At 42.8% G+C, this 16,845-nt stretch overlaps 1 protein-coding gene across 1 annotated transcript in view; it reads left to right on the plus strand.

Moving 5' to 3' along the window:
* The window catches only part of CHN2 (chimerin 2), a 326,161-nt gene that overhangs the window by 228,619 nt on the left and 80,697 nt on the right, over positions 1 to 16,845 (plus strand). The window lies entirely within an intron of this gene.

The following is a 16,845-nucleotide window of genomic DNA, read 5'->3' on the forward strand; positions in this document are numbered from 1 at the left end:
TGGCCCCTGGTTTGTATGAGAGCAGCCCTGGTCCTTGTCATGGCCACTTTAACAAGAACACAGCTGTTTGAAAACCAGCCGTCCTTCTGATCTATCTTTCAGGAGGGGAAGACCTGAAGTACTTTGGGAAAGTTGACAGCTTTTTCAACTAAAAGTGTCAGACAAGCAGAACACAGAACTTTCAGTCGAATGTTTGGGGACTACTGAATAGGGGTATATATCTACTCCACATATGGACTTAAGATTCCCTACGGTTACAGAAAAATGTGTAGAGTTCTCCTTTGAAATATCTAGACTCAATTTTGTTTAAGTCAGCAAGTATTAAAGGTCAGAATTCATATACTATTTGTGTTAGTTTCCCAAGTGACGATTTTTTGAGTGACTCTCTCTTTGGGGATATGTTTATTAGTTTTATTTTAAGCATGATTTTAGTCCTTCCTTGCTGTTATTGATCCGTTTTTGAAAGAATGGTGAAGAGGGGCAGTTCAGAACAGGGGCTGAGGAACCACACTACTCTTTGGTCAGCTCTCTCCCCGTGGCCTGGGGCACATCATTTATCCTCTTTCAGCCTGAGCATCTTCTTAAGTACCACAGTGTGTGTGAAGTATATTCTGGGACAGCAGCTGCCACCTACCAGGTGAGCTATAAATTCCAGCCACTGGTATACTGCTGGTTTAGAAGGCAGTTTCAGAATCTTAGTGAAAAATGAAGTCCTTAAATGAGTGATATCTCCTACGTGGTTAAGGTCAAATTTTAAAGTTGTTTCCATGTCTAATAGCCTGTCTCTCTGGCTGTTGCTGTAATGTGACTGTCTCTTCATTTCTAGAGAAATAGCCTCAGCTGAGATTTTCCTCCATAGATTAAAAAACAAACAAACAAAAAAACCAAGAGGGTCATGTAGTTACTGATGTTTTCAAAAAGGAATATTTATTTAGAAAAACCAAATGCATTAGTAAATTGCTTGCTTTATACACATAAACCCTTTGGAATCTTGTAGTGTTTCCATGAGATGTTAAGGCTGTTACCTGTGGTCAAATAAATTTGTGTTTTACCAAGATAAACAGATTTCTTTTGTGCGGGACTTCTCAGTAGGGTCATGTAAGAATCTTCACGAGGGATTAGAGTATGAGTGATTCCCAGCGTATTTGCCCATCGAACCCTTTCAGTGCCGAGCAGCCCTCCAGACTGATGTTCTGAGAGCACACCTTGGAAAAACTGGGACCAAAGAAAATGAAAAATAGAGGAAAAGTGTCCACATTCAGGGGTCTGCATTGTAACTTGCACTGTTATGGTCCTTTTTACATATTTGCCTTGTTAATTCCACTTCCTCCTTCAGTCTGCTCCAGGCCAGTTCTTGACTTTGGTCTGTCCATACAAGGCCCCAACTCTCAGAGTAGTACATGAAACATGATGGAAAAGACCCTGCGACTGAAATGGGAGTTCCAAGGGAGTGCCTATGTTCCCCGAATCACAGAACTTCAGCACTCAGAATGGAGAGAGGAGGGCAGTGATACTGGCATTTATTTCATGCTTATTATGCACCACTTCAGGGATGGCCACACTGTACAAAGTTATCTCACTTGGTAATTGATGGGCACTATAATGCACCACCCATGGGCCCCACAGGACTGACAGGCTCATTCCCCCAGCCCTGGGTGGGCTGCTGGCAGAAGGCTGAAGAAAGGGGCTTTTGTCCACAGCCACATAGTCCTTCTCGGGGGCGGTCCGCATCAAATGACCAGGTAAAACTGAGGCATAAAAGCTCAGCTCCTTGCCCCAGTTCAGGACCACTGTGAAGGACCAGCCCGGCTTCAGAACTCCCGGGATCGGGTGAAGCCTTTGTCGAGGCTTCATCGCAGCAGCGAGCATCTCCCCTGCCCCGTCCTGCTTCCTTTCCTCCTCCGTAGGTATTGATCCTGAGTGTGCTCCCCCAGTAAACTTCCTGCACCTTATGCTCACCTTGGAGTCTGCTTCCCAGGGAACTGGGCCCATGACAATCCTACAGGGAGTATGAAATCTCAGGCTACAGACTGGAGGTGGAGAGTAATCACTCTGTCTTCTTTTTAATTGAATTTAATTTCCATCTCAATCTTCCGTGCTGCTTAATAGTGATACCTTAGTCTTTGCCAGTTCAGGGATTCCTTCTCCCCTCTTCCCCTCTTCCCCTCTTCTTCCTGGGATTACATCTCCTTTCCGTGGGACCTTAGGAGTTGTCACCTCTCTGTGCCAGCATCCACTGAGACACCGTGTTCTGTCCACTCCCTGGTTTGTGGTCCACACCCCATTTGCAGCTACCTGCTTCTTGGTTCAACCCTCAGGTCTCTCCCTGCTGGCCATCTCTTGGTGACACATCTTTGTAGCTGCATGGGAGGGGCCATTCTCTTGCCTCCCACCCCTGCTGGGCTACTTGGGGACAACATGAAGCTGCTGAATTTTGTACTCTAGACATCATTTCTTTTTTTTTTTTTTTAATTTATTTATGGCTGTGTTGGGTCTCCGTTTCTGCGCGAGGGCTTTCTCTAGTTGTGGCAAGCGGGGGCCACTCTTCATCGCGGTGCGCGGGCCTCTCACTATCGTGGCCTCTCTTGTTGCGGAGCACAGGCTCCAGACGCGCAGGCTCATTAATTGTGGCTCACGGGCCTAGTCGCTCCGCGGCACGTGGGATCTTCCCAGACCAGGGCTCGAACCCGTGTCCCCTGCATTGGCAGGCAGATTCTCAACCACTGCGCCACCAGGGAAGCCCTAGACATCATTTCTTTAAGGCAAAAAAAAAAAAAAAAGAAAAGTGCCATGTGGTTATAGTTCCATTGTTTAGCACTGAAGGTTCTATTCAAAGTAAGCCATTTAGGGTTGTACAGAATGTCCTGAAGAAGCAATTGTTTTTTGGTGTCCGTGGGTGAAAAAGGCTATCACACATGTCGTCCTTCTGCAGATACAGGTTTTAAATTAGTTCCATGCAACTGCGCACATTCTGTTAACATATACTTACTGAGTACCTTCCATTTGCTGGACTTCCTTTGAGATTCTGGGGACACAGTGGTAAACAAATACAGGCAAAGCCCCTGGTCTCGCAGCGTTTAGAATCTGCCTCCCTGGAGTTTTCTTGGCAGGCGTTTGGCTCCCACAAAGCCAAGACCTCTTCAGCAGTGATTTCGACATTGAGGGAGACCAATGAGATGGCATTTGCCCTTCATTTCCCATGTCGTAGTTATGTGAGATCTCACTCTCTGTGACCCTCTCCCAAGGGGACATCAACGCTCTGCTCAGTTGATTGTCACAACCGATGCCTCTGTGAGGAATCAGCAGCATACATAGAATTTCTCCATGAATTGGCAATCCACAGGCCACATCTGGCTGACAGACGTGTTTTGACTGGTGTGCACATTGTTTTTAAAACATTTTAACTTTGGAGATTTTACAAACAAACCCACATTTCCAGGTTCTTTTTTAAAAAAATCAGAATATCTAGTAGTCCGAGGTTTACAGCCTCATATTGCAATAAACCTACTGAAAGTTAGTAAGCCACCCCCTCCATGGGGCAGATGCTTTGCAGTTTACTACAGTTTGGTCAACCAGCCAGCTTCCCTCCTCTACTTTCCCTCCCTGGCCTCTGGAGGCCTGTTCCTGGAGGATTTTACTTTACCTTAACCAAGACTGACAGAGCTACATCCTGGGCCTTATTGTATTGTCCCCACATAGTATGGTATTTACCTGACTGTGCTTTGGCGTCATGTTTTCCACCTTTATTAAGCAATTGTATAAAAAATAGTCATAGGATTCTCACTCACTATTACTTGTGATGTGATACAGTGTATCACACACTTTATAATGACATCTATGGCAGTCATTAGTGCTCTTGAGATGTTATGTGTTCACGCCTTTTTTGGGCAATACTAGGATGCACAGCTCGGCCCCCTTGTGCTTGGGTGGGGCGATACGACAGGAAAGGATGTATGGCGTTTGATCTGTGTTGCATACACATCATTTCCAGGCCATGGCATGATCTGCCAGTGCAAGACCCTCCAGACTTCCTTTTCCTCCAGCAATGACAAGATAGTGTCTGTTGCCAGCCTGAGTCCCAGAAGGAAGAGGCATGGAGAAGAACCCCCAGCCAAACAACAGAGGATGTGTAGCATAAGTGAGAAATAGATCTTTGTTGAACCCAAGTAACCGAAATTTGCAGATTTTTTTTTTTTTTAATTACTGCAGCAGACCCTAGCCTGTACTGAGTGGTACAGTCTATAAAAGAGATTTCTCTTAGAGAACTAGAAAAATTCTTCTTCCCAGAAACTAGTTTCCTTTTATCTGAAGGACTCTAAGAATCTTCTTTAGCATCTAGGAGTCTCAAAGCCATCTCTTATGGAAGTGTAGGAACTTGTGATATTTGGTGGGTATTCTAAACCTTCCCCTAATTTAATATTATTTTTTACTTCTTCTTTTTTTAATATATTTATTTATTTCCTTATGGCTGCATTGGGTCTTCGTTGCTGCGCGCGGGCTTTCTCTAGTTGTGGCGAGCGGGGGCTACTCTTCGTTGCGGTGCACGGGCTTCTCATTGCAGTGGCTTCTTTTGTTGAGGAGCACGGGCTCTAGGCATGTGGGGTTCAGTAGTTGTGGCACGTGGGCTCAGTACTTGTGGCTCGGGGACTCTAGAGTGCAGGCTCAGTAGTTGTGGTTCACGGGCTTAGTTGCTCCGCCGCATGTGGGGTCTTCCCGGACCAGGGCTCGAACCCATGTCCCCTGCATTGGCAGGTGGATTCTTAACCACTGTGCCACCAGAGAAGTCCTCTTTTTTAAAAAAACTTTTAATTTTATATTGGAGTATAGTTGATTAGCAATGTTGTGCTAGTTTCAAGTGTACAGCAAAGTGATTCAGCTATACATGTACATGTATCTATTCTTTTTCAAAGTTTTCTCCCATTTCGGTTGTTACATAATACTGAGCAGAGTTCCCTGTGCTATACGGTAGGTCCTTGTTGGTTATCCACTCTAAATATTGCAGTGCGTACATGTCAATCCTAAACTCCCTAACTATCCTTTTCCCCCACCCTTCCCTCCAGTAACCATAAGTTCGTGCTCTAAGTCAGTGAGTCTGTTTCTGCTTTGCAGATAAGTTTATTTGTATCATTTTTTACAAATAAGTTCATTTGTATCATTTTTTTTAGGTTCCCCATGTTCACATTCTCTGACTTCACTCAGTATGACAATCTCTAGGTCCATCCATGTTGCTGCAAATAGCATTATTTTATTCTTTTTAATGTATATATGTACCACATCTTCTTTGTCCATTCCTCTGTCAATGGACATTTAGGTTGCTTCCATTTCTTGGCTATTGTAAACAGTGCTGCAATGAACATTGGGGTGCATGTATCCTTTCCGATCATGTTTTTCTCCAGAAAAATACCCAGGTGTGGGACTGCAGGATTGTAAAGAGGCTGTTTTTTAAAGAAAGAGCAAGATATAAAAATAACTAATTACATCCATAGAGTTTACTTTCAAATACATATATACGTCTCCTTTGAAAAAAATTTTTAAATACCTTAAAAAATAAAAGCCCTGAGAATCCGCTGCACACATTTTACAAGGTCTGTGTGTGAATGTGGGGTTTAATTCTGGGACTTTCTAAGACTTCTTTTTAAGAGTAGACTATGAGAGAGGTTGATAGATTACATGAAACATGTTGCCTTAAAACATTTCTTAGTTTTTCTGTGGCTTATAATAATAAACAATTATGGATCACTAGTTTTAAAGTTGCCAGTGGTAGACTGAAAATATTTATAAGGAAATATGTGGTTTGGGTTTCTTTTACTTATTTTTATTTGTGTAGGAAAACTTACTGGTACTTAGGGTTATTTGTCACTAGTTGCCAGGAATAGGGACAAAATGGCAAAGACGTTCTTACTTAAGCAAGTACCCTGGGACAGGATGTCTCTTGAGTTACCTTCTCTATTAGTTTTGTATTGATGTGTAACAAATTACCATAAATTTAGCAGCTTAAAGAAACACTCATCTACTAACTTACAGTTCTGTACATCAGAAATCAAGGTGGACTCAGCCAGGTCCCTACTCAGAGTATGGCAAGGCCCAAATCAAGTGTGGGCCAGGGGGAGGCCCTGGGGAAAAATTCACTTCTAATTGCATTCAAGTTGTTGGCTGAATTCAGATCCCTGAAGCTGTAGGTCTGAAGTTCTCATTTCCTTGCTGGCTGTCAGGTGAGGTCTGGTCTTTGCTCCTAGAGGCCATCGTATTCCTTCTCACATGGTCCCTCCATCTTCAGATCCATCAGTGAAGCATCCAGTCCTTCTCATACTTCAGATCTTCCAGACTTCTCCTGCTGCCAGCCAGAGAAAATTTCTACTTTTAAAGGGCTCATGATCATCCAACCAAATAATTTCCCTATCTTAAGATCAATTGATTAGTAGCCATGATTACATTTGCAAAATCCCTTTTACCATATAATGTAATCATGCAACTCACTGCCATGTAACATAATCAGAGAAGTAACACCAGGTGGCAAGGTCATGAGGCCATCTAGAATTCACCCTACCAGCCCCCTCCCCCCACCAACCATTGTACCACCTGTCTCCCAGAATCCTCAGTAACTCCTTTTCACCTATTTGTTTGCTCCCAGCTCTCATCTTTTCTGGAGAATCCAAAACTAGTTTCTACTGTATCTGTTTCAAGCAAGCAAGTCATTAGTGCAGGTACATATGTTTTTATTTACGTCTGCCTTGCTTGTCTGGAGTATAAGGTGTAAAATGGTGCTGGGAAATATGTAGGTAAGGTGAGTAGGCAGTATGGTGAAGTGACTGAGAGCAAGAACCCTAGAAGTAGACTTGCTTACTAGTTGCATGACCTTGGATATTTTAGTTCACCTCTCTGTGCCTCAGTTTCTTCACCTCTAAAATGGAGACTATACAAGCAACTACTTCATAGGATTGTTGAGATGACTGAATGAGTTAGTATATGTAAAGTGCTTAAACAGTGCCTGTCATAGAGTTAATGTTTTAATTAGACTAATGCTAGCTGCTTTCACACATAAATCCCCAAATCTTAGTGGCTTAATGCCATCAAGGGTCATTTCTCATTTGCATCATAGTTCAGTGGGGGTGTTTCTGGTGGGCAGCCTTCCATGAGGTCATTCAGGAACCAAGACACCTTATATCCTGTGGCTCCATCTTCCTCTGAATCACTGGGTCTCAACGTGTAATCCAAGGACCTTAAGTCCCTGAGGCCATTTCAGACTATTTCCACAAGACTCCCCCCCCACTTTTCCAGCTGTTCATCTGTGAAGGTCTTGATTTTTTTTCGTATTCTTCAACCAAAACAATATAACAGGTGGAATAAAGAAGCACACATGAGAATCCAACTGTCTTCTTTTAAATTAGACATTAGAGTTTCAAAAAATGTGAAATAATGCCACTTTTGTCACTAGATTTTTTTCTTGTTTGGGCCAATATGGTTAATTTTTATTAAAACATATTATTTACATTAATATTTAGGGCTTATAGTGTTTATAATGTTTATATTTTTATTTTTTAATGAATCAGGATTCTGAAATGTTCTTGGTAAGTCTCAATAGATGTAACTCATAGAAACAAAAACTTCTGGGGTCCTAAATAAATGGTAAGAGTATAAAGGGGTTCTGATACCAAAAGTTGGAGATCTAGTGATGTATCATGGGAAACTCTTCCATTCTGCTGGCAGAGCGAGCCCGGAGAATCATGTCAGGATGTTTCTACGGGCCAGTCCTGGAAGCAGCACATTATTCCCGCTCATATTTTACTAGCTGGAACTCAGGCACAGGGCCACACCAAAAAAAGGGAGGCTGGAGAATGTTGCTGGCTGTTGCTCAAGAGACAGTAGAAGAGGGTTTGGTCACCATCTCACAGTCTTTACCGTATTTGACTGTTGTCAAGAGTTTATTTTATCTTGCCCTACACATGTATCACACGTCTTGTTTAGTGTTTTCCAAGAGCAATAATATTTGGCTAAACATACTCAGACAACTTCAAAAAAAATTTTAGAATTGTAACATGAGCTTACTTTTTGCCTTAGTAGTTTAGAAGTTGGCTGAGGCTTATCTGAAATAGCAAAGCATTTAGCCAAAGAAGTAAAACAAGAGATATCAGTCTTTTTAGAACCAAACCCAACCAGGTGATTAAACAGTATGAGTGAAATGTTCTATAAACATTTCCTATCCCTGTTGAAACCAACAGTGAGGGAGCTGGATTGAGAGGTTCTTTGTTTTGTTTTGTTTTGGGTTCGACTTGGTTTTTGCTTTGATATCTTATACCACTCACACAAAATCTGCTTTGTAAGTTGAGAAATTGATGACCTTTGACAACCTGCAGTATGGGTTAGCCATCTTACACTTTGGGGAACGAAGCTTGAGTTACGGAGAAAGCGACACCCCTAACTCAGGGTTCAGTTGCCTGGAGTTTGTGATTGAGTTCTAGAGCACTAAAACTTTGAAAGCAAGACTTGAGTGAGTACTAGTATAGGCTTAGACAAAATTGTAAGGTGGAAATTTGATTTTTAAATTTGTTGTGACTAGAGTCAGTTTAGATGTTTATAATACATATACGTTTGGAAATTTATATGTAACACTATGGTATGCTTTTGCGCTATAAGTGAACTTTATCATATAGTAGAGGCTCTTGTATAATTAGCATGTTGTGTGACAATCCGTGGCTGTATCTTTGCTTTCATGTATTGTTCGTGCTCTAATTTATTGGAGGTATAAGACCTGAATAAGGAACATAAGCACACCGTTCCTAGGAGAAAGTAAATCCACTTTAGGACTTTTCCCTTTATGAGATCACTGCTATTGTGTTTAAAAAGACAAGCAAACTTTGCATAGGATATATAGGTTAGTAGTTTCTTAATGTTTAAAGGTAACAATTCTTCGTAAATAACAGAGTCCTGCTAACAGATTTTAATCTTCAGGACGTTTATTGTTTCCTTAACAGAGGCCAATGTAGGTGGTTTGAGGACAGGTTGGGGCCAGTGGTTTCGTCATGGACCCAGGCTCTTTTTATTCCCCCTCCGCCAACCTCACCGTATGGCCTTCCCTCCAGATTTGGTCAACAAGTGCACAGTAAGATCACAGTTCCATCACAGGCATCACATGACAATGTTTAAAGCAGAGGGCAAGGGAGGTGATAGAACAAAGGGGCTTCTCCGTTCCTCCCTTCACAAGAGAAAACCTCTCCCCAGCAGACTTTCCATCATATCTCACTGACCAGCATGGGCCCATGTCTTCCCATAAGCCGGTCACTGACAAAAGGGAACAGGGAGCCATAACTGGCTTGGGCCAGTCTTGACCAGTTCTCTGGATCCAGGTACATTGCTGCCCAAACCAAATCAGGGTCCTGTTGGCAAGTGAGAAGAAGAGGAAAGCAGCTGTGAGCAGGGAACCGAGAGGATCTGCCCCAGAGGGTAACCAGTATAAGTGTGCCGGGTTTGGAACAAGCACAACTCGCAGAAGACGATCAAAGTACAGCTGCACAGTTAAAAATCCCTGCAGCTGGGGAAGTTTTCTCCTGCTACTGGGATAAAAACTCTGTCATGCCCCCTGACTCTTCTAGCCACTTGCAGCTGGTAGAAAGCCCTACCATCACTTTCAATCTCAAAACACAATCTGGTTTTAATAATTAGAATTCCCAGTCCTGAATAATACTAGAAAATCCAAGTCGATATAGTTAAGTGTCTCTCCCCCAGCCCTGGCTGACAGAGGATGCCTGCTGCCTGGCAAGGGTTGTGATCAGCTTTTCTCTGTCCCCACTCTTGTTGCCAAGTTCGCTGCCCACAGGGTAGGGATGCACAGATCGGGGAGAGCTCTTACTTGACTGGTGTCATCCTAGGAAGGCTTCACACTCAATGGGCCTGGTAGGCACATTTGTGGGTTATGGAGCTTGCTCCACTAGACCCTTCTGACTGCTGTTCTTAGGACATGGGTGAATGCATAGCTGACCATATAACTTATCTTCCAAACGAGACAGTGCAAGTGAGAGTGAAGAGGGTGGAGATGGAGGAGTATTAATTTGACCAGGCCAACAGTCATGACCTGGGACCATCAATTATCTGGAGCAATAAGGGAGAATGGCCGAAGGTCCAACTTAGCAATGCACCTGTGCCTCCAGTGGCCACTTGGCCCATAGTCCCTGCTTTTCCAGCTGTCCCCTTCACCAAGAACTCTCCTTTCAAGTTCTCTTAATGTTCCAGATGATCTTGATGGCCTGAATTGGAAAAACTCCTAGACAACCCTCTATGCCATGGGACCCACTTCTGGTCCACAGGTAACATTTATTTATGGTTGCCCTGAGTTAGGTGGAAATGCCATTTCTTCCCAGATGCAGCCCTCTAACCTCACCCTGCAGGCCCACAGCCCTAGGCTCCACCTTGAGATTGTCCGGATTGCCTCAGCATCAGTCAGACACCCTTCCATCATTGCAGGAATCAGGGGTTTGGGACTTGCGGCTGAGTAGGCCAAAAGAATCTCCTCATGAATCCTTCCCGGTGTTGAACAACCTTCCATTTTCTTATCCTGCTCTGTGTTGGGAGGGAAGGGGGTCTAAGAGTTGTAAACTGGTATTCACTGTTTCCTCTGACTCTGCCTTAAGTTGGTATGCCTCACTTCATAATTCCATATTTACTCCTGAGGACAAACATTCAGTGATAACCTCCTGACCTAGAAGCAAGAATGATGTGTCTTGCTACAATATGTGATGTCCCTAAAGGCTACTGGAGTTCTGTAGTGCTGCACATTCCCTCAATGAATGGCCCCAGGCTAACCAGTATTCTAGTCTAGTGCTGTTTGCGCTTCTCTTCCTGTTGTCAGCTATGAACGCTAACCACCACTTCCTTCTCCCTGTAAATTCATTGCCTCTAGTTTGCTGGCCAAAGAAGCCCAGAAAGAAGTGAAGTTTTTCAGGGTTAGCCAACTGAAAGATCCTAACTCGGAAATCTACATTTTACTTACCCACTACATCAGAAGTATAGGTGATCTCAACAACAAGAGATGAAGGAGGATTACCCTGCCCTATTTGCAGCAAGAATTTTCCTAAGATCCTTGTGTATACACACGTGCATTGTTGCATTCATTCTGCTCTTATACTGGGGAGCTAACCAGAGGAAAAGGGAGGGCTGTCTGTGTGGCTGTGGGTATGGGAGTGTGGGTATGTGTCTGTACTGTATTTACATTTTTAGTAAATAAATATGGAAATAGGATAGATTTAGCTGCACCTGTCAATCAACCAGACTGACATTTAACTAATATTTTTGAAGTGAAGAAGAGAAGACAAAAAAAAAAATGGAAAATCATTTTATAATAGTCCCTGGAATATTTTGGGTTAGCTATGCATCATGGGTAATCCTCATTCAACTCTTGTTGTTGTTTTGTTCATAGAGTATTTTCAACAGCTATCCCTGGCCTTCTGGAATTTAATTATGTTTTTCTCTTGAGCTATAATTCAGCTGCTGCAACCAGAAGAAAAAGGTTTGTGTGGAATCAGAGCTGACAACAGGGAGTCTGCAGCTCTGACATTCCTCTGTTGGCTGACAGCTCTGCAGCTCCTAGTGCATAAAAAGGCATTCCAGAGCATGGTTACCAATAAGAATTGCAGCTTTTGCACATACTTCTTCCATCAGAGGAACCGGCTCTTACTGGCAGAAGTGTTTCATTTAGCGCTATCTCTTCTATTCACTGTTTATGCCAGCAAATATTGTTTTGCACCTCAAGTGCTGAATGCATGTGCTGCACACTGTGGCAGTGGATTTCTTTTTTCAAGTACACTTTGGTTGGCAAAAAGTGATGTCTACACAAAGAAGTAAAATTCAAGGTATGGTTGACTTACGCTCTATCGTGATTATAAGGTCTGGAAACCCAAGAGGAGCCTTTGTGGTATCAAGGAAGGACTTGCAAGGGGAATGAGATTTGAAAGATGTGTGGAATTGGGAACAACTGGGCTGAAGGGAATTGGCAGGAATCAAAGGCGTGCAGGTGGCAAGTACCAGGTTATTTTCCTCGTGTTGACCATAAATGATCATTTGTACTAGGGTGACTATTAGATGTGTACCTAGACTTTTTAGAGTGAAATGAGACATACTTACAGGAATAAATCTAGCTATAGGGTCACCTGATTGAGAAGGAGCCTTACAGTTCTCTGTTAACCTCAACAACCAAAAGATAAACTGGGTAACGTGTCCTCATGTGCAACGAGCATTGATTTGTCACTGAGAATCTTCCCTCTTGTCTGCCTTTTCTCTTTTTTCAAATCTGGTACTTGTTTTCTTGGTAAAATGAAAAGTGTACTAAGATAAATTAAGCGGTTAAGAATGTTGTACCTGACCAGAAAAGTCTATGCAGTTTCACCTTCCTTTTTAAATGTCTTCATTCTTTGCCCTGCGTCATTACCCCAGTGGGCTATATGTTACTAACGTGGTTCTGGTGATCTTGGTGACTTGTCTGCATCCCGGAGAGTTACTGACTGTCTGTAACCCACATTCTCTGCCCTGGGAAATGCAGAGGCCTGTATTGGTTTCCCAGGGCAGCCATAACAAAATACCACCACCTGGGTGGCTTAGAACAACAGAAATTTATTTTCTTAGTTCTGGAGGCTGGAAGTCCAAAGTCAAGGTTTGTGCAGGGCTATGCTCTCTCCAAAGGCTGTAGGGGAGGATCTTTCCTTGCTTCTTCCCAGCTTCTGGTGATTGCTGGCAATTCTTAATGGAACATTAAGGCTTGTAAGACACATCACTCCAATCTGTGCCTCCATCCTCACGTGGCTTTCTCCTAGTGTGTCTCTGTGTTCAAATTTCCCTCTTCTTGTGCTAAGGACAGCAGTCATTGGATTAAGGGCCCACCCTAATCCAGTGTGACCTTCTCTTAACTTGATTACATTTGCAAAGACCCTATTTCCAAATAAGTTCACAAACACAGCTTATAGGGATGAACATATCTTTTTGGAAGGGGATACAATTTAACCCACAACAGATCTAAAGACACAGTCCTTGCCCTCAGGGAACTTGCCATTTGCAGTATTTGGAAAAGTTATAAACAGACCATAATGAGAGAATAAACAAGAGAAATCAGTAAGTATATCCCCTCTCAGTCTATCTGTCCAATCAATTTTTTTTAAAGGTCCAAATGAGAGAAACCAAAAGTCAGCACTCTAGGAAAAGAGAGTGATTTCCAGTGTGTGGTCCAGGGACCAACAGCATCAGCATTGCCTGGGAACCTGTTAGAAATACAGATGCTCCGGTCCCACCCCAGACCTATGGAATCAGATACTCTGGGGTTGGGCCCAGTAGTCAGTATCTGAAGCCAGGTGACTGTAATGCAGGCAAAGGTTAAGAACTACTGGTCAGGGCTTCCCTGGTGGCGCAGTGGTTGAGAATCTGCCTGCCAATGCAGGGGACATGGGTTTGAGCCCTGGTCTGGGAAGATCCCACATGCCGCGGAGCAACTAGGCCCGTGAGCCACAACTACTGAGCCTGCGCGTCTGGAGCCTGTGCTCCGTAACAAGAGAGGCCTGTGCACCGCGATGAAGAGTGGCCCCCGCTTGCCACAACTAGAGAAAGCCCTCGCACAGAAACGAAGACCCAACACAGCCATAAATAAGTAAATAAATAAATAAATAAATAAATAAACCCAAAGTTTAAAAAAAAAAAAGAACTACTGGTCAAGGAATTCAGAGATGTCACCTTCCTCAAAGCTGGAATGGATAAGACTTTGTGCAGCATCTAAGGAAATCATTAAGCTGAGAGAGAATTCATGCACACTTCTCCACATCTTACCAGAATAGCCTGCCACTTTTTTTTTTCATGTTTTAGATCATGGTGAGGGGTGAAAATTGGACTGGTGAATTCTAGAATAGAGTTAATCAGCCCAGCATATTAACCAAGATGTGGGATGAAGTGGTCCTCTCACTAGGTTCTGCTTGCCCTAAAGTTGTAACATCTGTACTGCAAGGTCAAAGTCAGCGTGTGTGCCAAGCTGTGGAGTGAGGCCTTGGATTGGAGAACACAGAATACTGGAGCAGTGCCCCTCAAGCCTTCATATTCCCACCAGCCCTGGGGATCTCCTGAAAGGACAGATTCTGATTCCTTGGGTCTGTGCTAAGGTCCAAGATTCTGCACCTCTAACCAGCTCCCAGAGATACTGAGGCTACGGGGTCCAGGGATGCCCCTGCCCTGTCTGTGTCTTTAAATAGTAAGACTAGGCAGCATGTTAAGGACCCCACTATTTATCCACTCTTTTTAAAGTGGGCATATTAGCTTTTATATGACTGTACTTACTTTTTTTTTTTTTTACAAAGTATACAAATCTGATATTTAGACATGCAGTTCTTTAATTAATTAATTAATTTATTTATGGCTGTGTTGGATCTTCGTTTCTGTGCGAGGGCTTTCTCTAGTTGTGGCGAGCGGGGGCCACTCTTCATCGCGGTGCGCGGGCCTCTCACTGTCGTGGCCTCTCTTGTTGCGGAGCACAGGCTCCAGACGCGCAGGCTCAGTAATTGTGGCTCACGGGCCTAGTCGCTCCGCGGCATGTGGGATCTTCCCAGACCAGGGCTCAAACCCGTGTCCCCTGCATTGGCAGGCAGATTCTCCACCACTGCGCCACCAGGGAAGCCCTGTACTTACATTTGAATATTATGTTTAAATATTGAATATTTGAATATTATGTTTAACATTGAACATTATGTTTGAACATTGATGAAAAAAAGCTATCAATTTTTAAACACTCCACAAGCATTTATGAAGGTAGAGTTTGACCTCAGTTGCATTGTAGCTATATGTCAAGTGAGTGAGGCCCCAGTGTCCCCCATTTGGCTCTCTGAAGGGCAACCTGATGCTGGGGTAAACTGAGGCAGCCCTGCCTTCTGACAGTTGATGATATTTGGTCTCATGCGCTCAGAAGGGTTGTGCCTGGTGACACACCACGTGAGACACCAGGAGGAAGTATCCGAATTCTCCAGAGAGAAGCTGTGGAGAACAACATTTGCCCCCAGAGTTGTTAACCAATTCTATCCGTACAACCCAACAAGCTTCTACGGCTTCTGATTCTCTCTTTAATGGGTAGAGGGAGAGAATCTGAGTAAACAACTTTATTTCAAGTGGATATGCAATGAAATAGTTTCCTATGTATGGGGCTCTCAATACGTTCTTTGTTAAGAGCGAATTCCCAAGGTTTCAAGCTTTTTTTTTAAAGTATAGTTGCTGTACAATATTATAAGTTACAGGTGTACAATATAGTGATTCACAGTTTTTAAAGGTTATACTCCATTTATAGTTATTATAAAATATTGGCTACATTCCCCATGTTGTAGGGTTTCAAACTTTTGTATCCCAATCCCAGCTTTCTTTTTAGTAGAAAGTACTTTTAATCTAAACTTTGATTTCAGATAGTTCTTTCTGTAAAAATTAATAATAATAAACTTTACTGTTTGATCCTGTTGTTACCTGATATTTGCTCACTGAATTATGAGATACAGATAAGCAAAAAAGATGATATATATAATTTTTGTTTTTTGGCTGCGTTGGGTCTTCGTTGCTGCACACGGGCTTTCTCTAGTTGCATCGAGCGGGGGCTACTCTTTGTTGTGGTGCACGGGTCTCGTTGCGGTGGCTTCTCTTGTTGCGGAGCACGGGCTCTAGGCATGCGGGCTCAGTAGTTGTGGCACATGGGGTCAGTAGTTGTGGCTCACGCGCTCTAGAGCGCAGGCTCAGTAGTTGTGGTGCACGGGCTTAGTCGCTCCACGGCATATGGGATCTTCCTGGACCAGGGCTCGAACCCGTGTTCCCTGCATTAGCAGGTGGATTCTTAACCACTGTGCCACCAGGGAAGTCCGAAGATAATTTTTTTAATAATCCATCACATGGAGATACTGTTTCTTTCCAACATTTACATATAGAGAAATATATAGTTGCCCTATCTTTTAAAAATTAATTTAAATTTTAAAATAATTTCTATTATTTTTATTTTCTTACCAAATAATTTAAATATTACATTTTCATTGTATACAAGTTAGAAAATATACATTTTAAAATCATTTGTTGAGTATCCCTAACCTGACCTTGCAGAGACAGCTACTATTTTTATCTAACAAGCACTTAGGCCATTTAAAACCATAATAGACCCCAGTGGCTTCTTCCTGCCAAGGAGCTTAGCATAATTTCTCTGGGTAGATAAACCTTTGTTTAGGAAAATACCTTGATAGGTCATTTATGAAAGGGAAAGCTCTCAGGAGAAGGTTGGAAAAGGAAAAGGGAAAAATAGAAAGCTACCTTTTTGTTTATGTTTAAGTTTTTCAAATTTATATGTGTATAAAATTGATAGTATATATAAAATTGTTTTGGATCATTATATATAAAGAGAGACAGCACAAGTGCCTGGATTGTTGAGGAGGTGAGGTCAGAGTAAGAGCCTAGAGCTTTGTGAGGCCAATGAGAATGGTTGAGGAAATTCAAAGAACACAGACTTTTAATAAACAATTCTGAGTGGTTTGCTAGGTGGTGCTTTAAAAACACTGTTCTTCCCCATCCCTTACCCTGAATCTTCAGTAAAATCCGCTACACACATACTTTTAGAGTGGAACATGGTGGGGAATAAGGGAAATGCGGTGATGGCTAGTGTAGGACAATGGTGGGTAGAAAAAAGATAGTCAGTGAAGATACAGAGCAGCGTGTGACTTTAGCAAAAACAGGGAAGCAGATCCAGAGTGGTGGAGAAATATGCCTCATAACACCTGCCACTGCCCAGATATATTTGAAGGGCCACTGAGGTTTCTGCTGGTTGAAATAAATACCATTCAGATTCAAGAGATTTATGCAGCTTTA

The sequence above is a fragment of the Balaenoptera borealis genome (genome assembly GCF_965194805.1).
Source record: "Balaenoptera borealis genome assembly, chromosome: 7".
In the NCBI taxonomy this organism is placed as follows: domain Eukaryota; kingdom Metazoa; phylum Chordata; class Mammalia; order Artiodactyla; family Balaenopteridae; genus Balaenoptera; species Balaenoptera borealis.